The sequence below is a fragment of the Colobus angolensis genome, unplaced genomic scaffold (assembly GCF_000951035.1).
Source record: "Colobus angolensis palliatus isolate OR3802 unplaced genomic scaffold, Cang.pa_1.0 Scaffold86, whole genome shotgun sequence".
Lineage (NCBI taxonomy): Eukaryota > Metazoa > Chordata > Mammalia > Primates > Cercopithecidae > Colobus > Colobus angolensis.
This window is the reverse complement of record NW_012122487.1, coordinates 9,000,914-9,009,136: the sequence shown is the minus strand read 5'-3', so window position 1 is coordinate 9,009,136 and position 8,223 is coordinate 9,000,914. Positions and strand designations below refer to the sequence as shown.

Below are 8,223 nucleotides of genomic sequence, written 5' to 3'. Positions count from 1 at the left end.
GATCTTGGCTCACTGAAACCTCCACCTCCCGGGCTCAAGTGATCATCCCACCTCAGCCTCCTGAGCAGCTGGAGCTACAAGTGCACCACCATGCTTGCTAATTTTTCTATTTTCAGTAGAGACGGGGTTTCACCATGTTGCCCAGGTTGTTCTCAAACTCCTGGGTTCCAGCAATCTGCCCCACTCAGCCTCCCAAAGTATTGCAAACTGCTGGGATTACAGGTGTGAGCCACCACAGTCAGCCTCTTTTTGTTCTTAATAATTCATAATTCCTTGTCAGTCCACCCTTCAAAGAGCCATGGCTGTCTAACTCAGATTACAGCAAGTCAGATGGGACAGAAGACTGTAGCTCAAAGAGGATATCCCTGCCAGAGAAGAAGAAAAAGCTAGTCTGTTCATTCCTGAAGACTGTGAAGCCAAAACTTCAATGGGGGGCTATCCATGAATAGAGGGATTGTGTGCAATTTTACTTCTCTCTTGTGTACTTACTTATATATTCCCATATTAAACAAGGAACATGCATTACTTCTAAAATAAGTAAAGAAAGACATTAAGGAGCCATTTTTTTAAGGGAATGATATGCTACAGTCCATGAAATAAATTCCGATCAACAATAAAATATTTAATGCTCGGGCACATTACAATCAGTATTAAAAGGAAAAACAAGAAGCAATGTCATTATGAACATTGAGTGTCATTTGAGATTTCTGTCTACTTTGAGGCCTGAATGCTCTGAGCCCTGAAAATAATAATGAAAGTAATTTTGAGAAAGTAAAACAGGACCTCTCTTGAAAGGTTAAGAAAGCTGGGATGAAAGAAGAAAAGAGGGACAATTTATCAACAAGTTCAAATTGTCATAAAAATGATATTGACCAGCTGTTCACCACCTCCATTTAGGACAGAACAAGACAAACATGTATCACATTGCAATGAGTTTGTTGTTCAACAGTAAAACAACCTTCCCTAAGATAAATGTGATAGATACTGAAATTCATAGCTCTATATCCCTGGAAATACTTTAATATACATGGGCAACTCTTGAGGGTCTGCATATACAGTTTTGCACAGAAGCCAGACAAGTTACATTTTTGCAAGTCTAACATCACTCTAATCCAATGGATTTAAACTATTTGAATCGTGATGAGAGGCCTTCGTGTAGTGCTGTATACAAAACAAAGTTTCTCCTGTTGTATTTAAGTTAACTCAACTGTAAGCACACTAACACCCAACTTGTGAAACAGTTGACCAAAATTTAGGCTTCTCCAGAATATTCTCCAAAAGAAACTTTGCAGCAGAAAGATTTTAGAATAATATTGGACCTCTACTTAGGTTTTCTCTCTTGCTAAACTATGATGAGAACTAGAATTATAATTGGACATGATGGACTCATTCAACTTGAACCCATTAAACTGATGATGCCAAAACTGTGGTATTCTCATTCCTTGGGGAGTGAAGGGGGTGTAAATTAAAAGAACATCTATGTTCCTGTACCAATAAACTCTATAAATCTAGTTTCCTGTGTTTTATATTTATATTTAATATTTATGCAATGATTATTCATTAAACACATCACAATAGGCCAAATATTTGTGTGATACTTTACAGCACTCAAACTTTTCTATCTGTGCCCTTATCTGATCCTTGCAACAACACTGAGCAGGCTCCAAATTTTATCTTTTTAATGACTCTGGAACTAAAGTTCAGAAAAGTTAAGCGATTGGCTCATGTTTACTCATCTAGTAAGCATTAAAGACTAAAACTGGGGTCGTATGACTAATCTTCAAGCCTCTTTCTGTTTCGCCATTCTTCTCTACATTGTCCATTCTTTAGAATTTCACAGTATAGTTGGTGACACGCAGTTAAAATGGTAAAGAGTATTAATATGAAAATAACCCCATAAGGCAATGCAAAATTCACAGGAACCCATATAATCAAAGAGCAAGATTGTGGCATAAGTTACAAGGGCTGCTAGAATTTAGACAACCAAAAAATCATGGTGACCAGAGGAGGCAAAAATTGATTAAGGAAATGACTTCATATGCTAAAATATGGATAAAGCTTTTTAGACTAAGAAGGGAAGGAAAAACATTTCAGTTAAAGGGAATGGCAGAAGTACTAAGTGGGAACGTCAGTGGTAGCTTTAGAGGACCATGAAGAGATTAGCTGGAGTGCAGGGTCCACAAAGAGTCAGGAGGATGTATGGCAGGATCTGGGAGAACCTTGAATCGGGTAGAATTAATATTGACTAAATATCATTTTACTCTAGGCACTTTATAAGTCTGACATCATCTATTTCTGAAATACCCTCAGGGTAATTACCAACCCTATTTTCCAGATGAGGAAATTGATATTTCAGTCATATTAAGTGGTTTGTCCAAAATCCTGTAGCTACTAGTGTGAATTACCAAGAAATGACCACAATTTCCTGTCCTAGAAAGCATTCCCCTTTTCAGTATGCCTTTGCCTCTTCTCCCAAACAGAAATGTAGACTATTTCTCCAACCCTTGGCTCAGGACTGGACTTGTGATAGAAATGTATCAGGAGCAGCATGGTTGCCAAAGCTAGGACCTAAGACACCTTGCAACATAGGTTTTTGTCAACTGGGAATGCAGTAGCCCTATGAGCACAAAGCAGCTGGCCTAGACTCCTGGAGGATGAGAGGCCACGTGAAGGAGAACCTCAGTGCCACAACCAACAGCCAGCAGATACTGCATGAGATGAGTGGGACTTATATCCATCTGGGATTTTCCAGTTGACCCTCCCTCCAGCTAATTGCAGCTGCATGAGTAAGACTGGGTGAGACTGGCAGAGGAATCCAACCAACACCCAGGATCATAAGAAGTCATCATTCTTATTTTCAGGTATTTCTAAACTTGATTCTTTCTATCATATGATGCCACTAGTGAAACTGAAAATTTTCCAGTTATTAATTGGAAGCTATTTTAAATATTTGAGCTAGAGAAAGAAATGAAGAGAATACTATTCTAAACAATGAAGTTGGCATTCTAAACTTGCAGAGAAGAAAGCTGAGGTACTTAGTAATTGTAACAACTTGGGTTCTAGTTACTGAGTATCATAAAGGTGGTTTGAATTGAGAAGGCAACTTGCCCACTTACTAATTTCTCCTCTCTTTCTTAGTAATAAAAACCTTGTTGGGAGGAAGTGGCGCTGTCCATCCGCGCAGCTCTAGTCGGCTCCCTAACATGGAGCCATGGGAGGCCTTGGGAAGAAGTATGAACGAGGCTCAGCCACCAACTACATCACCCAGAACAAAGCCTGTAAGAAGCTCCAGCTAAGCCTGGCTGACTTTAGGTGGCTGTGCATTCTGAAGGGCATTTATCCCCATGAACCCAAACACAAGAAGAAGGTTAACAAGGGTTCTACATCGGGCTGAACTTTTTACCTTATCAAAGACATCAGGTTTCTCCTCCATGAAGCCATCGTCAACAAGTTCCGAGAATACAAGGTGTTAGTCCGGAAGCTCCAGAAGGCCTATGGGAAGAGCAAGTGGAAACACTGTAGACCATCTAAAGGACAATAAGCCCAACTACAAACTTGACCACATCATCAAGGAATGGTACCCCACGTTCACTGATGCCCTGCAGGACCTGAATAACGCCTTCTCCCTGTGCTTCCTCTTTTCCACCTTCCCACAGACTGGCAAGGGCCATGTGCAGACCACTCACCATGGAGTTCACGCACTACATCATCGCTGCTCATGCCCTGCCACAAGGTCTTTCTGTCCATCAAAGGCATTCACTACAAGGTCAAGGTCCTGGGACAGCACCACTTATGCCTTCTCCCATGACCACCCAGCAGACATGGACTACAGGGTCATGGCCACCTTCACCAAGTTCTAGGCCACCCTGCTGGGCTTCATCAACTTTCGCCTCTACCAATGATTCAACCTTCACCACCCACTAAAGCTCAAGGGTCAGGCCCAAAGAGAGGCAAAGGCCATTGAGGACACCCATGCGTTGGACTCCAATAGCTCCATGGAGAAACTGGCAGCCCTCAGTGCCAGCCTGGTCTGCATGGTGGTGCCTGCCACAGAGGAGAAGCCCAAGGTGGATGAGTTTCCCACCGATGGGGAGACGTCAGCACAGGAGAAGAGAGCAGAAAGGAGCTGGAGGCACAGGAGAAGCACAAGAAGCTTTCTGAGGGTCTAAAGTTCTTCCTGAACCTAGAGGTGCCCCGTGAGGCCGTGGCCTTCATCATCAGGAGTTTTTTGGGGGAAGTGTCCTGGGACAAGTCTTTGTGCATTGGGGCCACCTATGATGTCACGAACTCTCACATCACCCACCAGATTTTCGACCGGCCTGGGCAGCAGACCTCCATCATTGGCAGATGCTACCTGCAGCCCTAGTGGGTGTTTGACTTGGTAAACGCTAGGCTTCTCCTCCCCGTGGCTGAGTACTTCCCTGGGGTGCAGCTGCCCCCACATCTTTCACCTTTTGTGACCGAGAAGGAAGGAGATTACATCCCACCTGAAAAGCTGAGGCTGCTGGCTTTGCAGCGGGGAGGGGACCCAGGAATCATGAAAGCGTTGGAAGAGAAGGAGAAAGAGGAAGACGACAACAAAGGTAATAGTGATGAAGGGGGAGAAAATGAAGAGGAGGAGGAGGAGGAAGATGCAGAGGCTGGTTCAAAAAAAGGAGGAAGAGGCCCAGCTGGCAGCCCTGGAGGAGCAGAGAGTGAAGGGGAAGACAGGCACCTTGAAGTTGGAGGATAAGCAGCGGCTAGCCCAGGAGGAGGAGAGGGAAGCCAAATGCCTGGCCATTATGGTGATGAAGAAGTGGGAGAAGTACCTGTACCAGAAGGTCATGTTTGGCAAGAGGTGAAAAACCAAGAAGCCAACAAGCTGGTGGAGAAGTGGAAAGCCCACGATGAGGTGGTGAGGTCTGAGAAGAAGGCCAAGAAGCCAAGGCTGGAGTGAGTGCCGGTGGCCCCTCACAGGACAAAGGCCAGCTCCTAGCAGCTGGATGTGGCAGAGGCAGGCCAGAGGACCTAAGTGTGATGGACACAGTCGCTCTTCTCCTCCTTCTTTCTCCAGCCAGTGATACACTCACTGTAAAAAGAGGACCCCTCATGCTCTCTGGCTGGGCTGGTGGACAGCCCTGGCCTCCTTTGGATGGAGCTGCCCTGCTAGTGCCCAGGCAGAGAAGAGGCCTCTGTGCACAGACTGATTCTGCGCTCCCAGGAGCCAGTGACAGGAGGGGCAGGGACCCACCCAGCCCCTTATCTGCTGCCTCCATTCACCCTGGCTTTCCACAGCCCCCTCCCACATAGTTGGACCCATGCTTCTCAGGGTGCTGTGACGGAGTGAGGGTGGAGGGAGCATTTGTTATGAAATGACTGGACTTTGGTGCCAAAAAAAAGAAAAAAAAATGCAACATTTTCTGATGACATGGGCCATCAGGAATAAAAGCTACATTTCCAGACCTCCTTTATAGATAGTAATAGCCATAAGACTAAGTTCTGGCAATTAAATTATAGCAACAGTGTTAGGAGCATTTTTGCGTCTCTTTTCCTTGTACTCTCATAGCACTTCTGGCCTGGAATACAGATATAAAGGCACATCCTCTGCCTCCATCCTGGATCAGGAAGATAAGGACCACACATTAGATATGGTAGTGTTGAAAGATGCCTGCATCCCTGATGACCCCATGGTGCCACCATGCCAATCCTTCTACCTTTGCATTATTTTTATGAAAAAGTGAACTATAATATTATCTTGATGAAGCTACCATAATTTTGGAGTTTTTGTCACATTCAACTCAGCTAATAAATTGATAATTGGTGCAGGAAAATTCTGGGAAGCAAGCATCAGAGGATTTGGTTCTCCCCAGGTACAAGAGACAAAGATGACGTCCAAAAATGAAATAGGTTTTTAGCCTCAATAATTCACGACACTATAGTATTTTCCCTTTCATGTATTCAGTTCCCACTCCTCCCCCTAGCCGACCAACACATCAGGGAGTCTTTGAATCATGGGAATTTATGCAGTCTTCTCATTCTGTAGTTTGAAGCCCATGAGTACCAAGTCACACTAGTTGCCCATTCCAAAATGCAGCCAGGTAGGAAGACGTTCATAGTATGAGTAGGATGGCCATAAAAAAAAGATTAACCAAGATCAACACTCCAATCCTCCTCTTACTTGGAATAAAGCTGCTCTTACCCCAGAAACACTATAAACCTGTACGACTGAAACCTGTACAATGAAAAATGTCATTTGAAAGATAGAAAGAAATGGTGCTCAAGATGCCTGGTATACATCAGTCAACAAACAAAAGACACAAAAATCTTCTGCCTTCATGGAACTTAGATTCTGCCAGGGAGAGGCCAAGAATAGAAGAATAAATATAATCAGTAAAGTAAATGATACACGGTATGTTAGACAATGATACATTCACTGTAAAAAGAGGAAAAGAGCAACTTGGGAAAAGCAGAAGTGTCCTCAGCAGGTGTTGGGAGGGAGCAATGTTCTTTTCTCAGGATACATATTTCATTAGAAGGTAGGCTAGCTGGAGTATATGAAACTTTCAGGAAAAGAGGTTTGTAAACATCCACAAAAGAGATGAACTTACGACAGATAATTTTTCAGGAATAATAATGTGTTCAATCCCTTTGGGTCAGTGAGATAGCCTGAGTGGTTTAATCAAATATGGGTGAGATCCACATAAAATGGTTCCCAGTTTAGAAAACTAAGGAGCCCAGTAGAATTAACATTATCAACAGTACTGTTTAATAATTAAAGTCACATAATAACTATAATCAGTTGAACATAGCTCACGTTTATTGAGCTTTATCTACATGCCAAGCACTGTGCAAACTGATTAAGAGAGATGATCTCTCAGAGGAGGTGGTACTTGAGGTAGAGGGAATCCTATTGAAATAGTTCTCTTTTTTCTCTCTTTTTTTTTTTTTTTTTTTTTTAGATGGAGTCTCGCTCTGTCACCCAGGCTGGAGTGCGGTGGCCTGATCGCGGCTCACTGCAAGCTCCACCTCTTGGGTTCACACCATTCTCCTGCCTCAGCCTCCCGAGTAGTTGGGACTACAGGCACCTGCCACTACACCAGGCTAATTTTTTGTGTTTTTAGTAGAGACGTGGTTTCACCGTGTTAGCCAGGATGGTCTCGATCTCCTGACCTTGTGATCTGCCTGCCTCGGCCTCCCAAAGTGCTGGGATTACAGGCGTGAGCCACCGCGCCCAGCCTTGAAATACTTTTTAAAGAAAATAATCAGAAACATGTTCCTAATTGCCACGAAGAAAGTATGACTTGCTCTGTGTGTGTGTGTGTGTGTGTGTGTACATGTATAGCCCTGTAAATACTGGGGTACTCTACATGCCCTAAGCACCTGAAAAATTTAGTAAGTATTTAGACATCTACTGGTAAAAATAACATTAACTAAAACTTTTTGAATATGCTATTGAAATAGGGGATTGGTTATGGTATAAATTTATTAGCTGCCATTTAAATGAAAAGAATTACAATGCATTTAATGTTCATTCTAATCAACTGATGTTAGAAGATTGAATTTCAGACTGTAAATGTGGTGTGCACATTTGTCTCTAAGTGAGACTTTGCGTCCCAGCTGTTGAAACATTTGTGGGAAGGTGAAAGTTTTGTGAACTAATAGATTCCTGCAGTGGGGCACAAGCTTAATGCAGCAAAAGATGTTTTCACTGAAAAGACAATACGTTTTCTATTGCCCCCAAAAAGACAAGTCATCTCATCCTTCATAGAGACACAGTCATTCTGGGTACACTTAGGTAAAACTTATTCTCTCAAGAAGAGTCTGTGGCAGTAGGGAATATATACCACATAAGAAAAAGCAGTTTATCCTTCTGAAACACAGAGGGTAACTTAGGAAAGTAAAATTTTGTACAGCTCTCAAGATACTACCTGATGCTGTCAGCTAGTATCTTGAGAGTTGTATAAGAGTTGATGTTTAAAACATCAATTGCTTATGAGAAATTGCTTAATTATCATGAAATGTTATTTTTATGTATGGCAGGAGTAGGCAAGAACAAACAAATGAGATCATTAATAAAATGTAAAATGCTTATTTATTTAGATATTATGCTGCGTTAACCAACCCTACCTTAAATCTTTATAGCATAAATGTAAATCCAAAATTTTAAGTAACTTATAAAAAATTCAAAAAGTTAGTAACTTTCAGAATGAGGATATGATCCCAGGATATCTGACCCTGAAAGCA

The 8,223-nt window shown here is 42.5% G+C and overlaps 1 pseudogene across 1 annotated transcript; it reads left to right on the top strand.

Annotated features, from left to right (window-relative positions):
* The first annotated feature begins 3,211 nt into the window (after positions 1-3,211).
* LOC105503490 lies at positions 3,212-5,051 on the top strand (annotated as a pseudogene). The gene has a single exon (XR_001000484.1). The product of XR_001000484.1 is annotated as a pescadillo homolog pseudogene (transcript).
* The last annotated feature ends 3,172 nt before the right edge of the window (positions 5,052-8,223 follow it).